This window comes from Echiichthys vipera (assembly GCF_963691815.1).
Source record: "Echiichthys vipera genome assembly, chromosome: 3".
Lineage (NCBI taxonomy): Eukaryota > Metazoa > Chordata > Actinopteri > Perciformes > Trachinidae > Echiichthys > Echiichthys vipera.
Window position 1 is genome coordinate 3,953,130 of NC_139828.1, and position 2,061 is coordinate 3,955,190.

The following is a 2,061-nucleotide window of genomic DNA, read 5'->3' on the forward strand; positions in this document are numbered from 1 at the left end:
AAGAGGCAAATGGACTTTTGCTCTGGCAGCTTTAACGCAGCCTTGTGCACGTACCTGTGCACACAGTGAATCTGGCAGAAACCACTCACTGCTGACGGAGTCTGCGTAGCGGGTAAGACAGTGCCTACGTAACCATGGGCAACCATCACTCTCTATGTATTTTGGCTGTAAGAAAGCAATTACAGAGTGCTGAGCTGATAGAGCAGCTGTGGAGCAACTCAACACCACTAAATCATTACCATTTTGATACATTAGTAAAATCACTATAAACCAATGAAATAATTGCTGACAGTGACATTTCAGTCATTTCGCCTAATTTCCCTCCATTAGATTTAATTCAATTGAACGTTTTTTGAACTAGTTTGTCTGTTCAGGTCCCTCAAGAATGCCTCAGCCAGCTCTGGTATGTGCTGTTAGAAGGGTGTGGTTGGCTGCAACAGATGACACACACACACACACACGCACTCACACACACGCACACACACACACAGGAACCTCCTCACCCATCTTAAACCTTAATAAGTCTCTGAGGAGGAGGAGCGGGTGAGAGCTGTCACCTCTCTGTCAGCCGCACCCTGAACACCAGCTCCATGTCATTCAGAGCAGTTTGCACACACACGCACGCACACACACGCACACACGCGCGCGCACAAACGCACGCACACACACTAATGTCGGCTGCAGGCCTCTCTGTTGCAGAGGGGGAATCTGTCACTTGCATCTCAAGGTCACTCCCGCTGGAGTCATTCGGGAGCAGATGCAGCTGCATCAACACCACCGACATTTACACACAGACCTCTGAATGTCGCTCCCCCGCTCCCCTCCACCTATGACGGAGTTCATTTGCTCTCTCTCTCTCTCTCTCTCTCTTGTTATCGCGTTAAAAACCTGATCAACGGAGACGAACCCATGCAAAGGCGCGCATGATGATCGTTTGACGCCCCCTAGCGGCTGACAGGCAGAGCGTCACCTAAACACGCTGACATCCTCCTTTTGTCTCCTCACACCAGTAACCAACGCTGCCTATTTATATGACGGGTATGAAAAAAAATAGAAACCATGACGCAAAACCCCAGTGGGACGTTCGGCACGCGCATCACCACCACAACAAGCCTTAAACCAAAGCTGCAGCGTCCCGATCATGTGCTCATAAATCATGTCGGGTCGATGGAGACCGTGAATGATTGAATCATAACAAGCTTCATATTTAGTGCGGAGGACAGAAGCTGCACAAAGGCGCTCATTGTTGCCTGCAGATGCCCGTCAGTGGCGCAGTCGCCCTTTGAAGGCTCTCCAATCGCAGCGCATAGCGCGACCGAAGGAGGGCGGGGCTTGGTCTCTCCCCCCCCCCCCCCACACCCCCACCCTGCCCACCCCATCTCTGCTTCCAGCCCCGCTGTAGCACCGCGTCCCATTGACTAGACGGCGACTAACCGAGCAGCGTATTCCGCCGCGTCTCTGGACTCGACCCCGACAGAGTGGACCGGCGATGACTCGGTGATGGTTCTGCACCTGAGGACACTAAAGTGATGCGCACCTCCCGTGGGGGGGTCACCGTTTGGACAGGTATGAGACCTGTGGCGCACATGGATGAGGGCGCAGCAGATGTTTAGAGGGTCCCAGCGTGGATGTAGCTCCGTATTCCACTTCTTCACCACCGGCAGGCCTGGCCCGCTTCGGCTGCACATGGACGGGTCCCGCTGCACGAGCTCTTCTCATGGAATACAAAGCCCGCGCGGGTGAGCATGCATGCCTGCCTGTCCGAGTCCACTCCTCTCCGGGAGCCTCTCGCCCTGACGCAGCTTCTGCACTCGGACATCCCCTGGTCGCTTCAAGCCCCCTCGCCATGAGGACGAGCGCTCGGTGATTGGGCGCCTCTGCACGCCTGCACGGACCGGAGACCCCTATTTTTGGATCGGGCTTTTGTTGGCTACACACAGGATCTATCCGCGCCGTGGGCTCCTTTGTGTCAGAGGGCTTAACGCAGAGTGCGCGGACGGCAACAGAGCGGGGGCTTCGCTTCACCCGCTGCTCAGCTGCTCTCTTTGTGGCCCGGCCGTG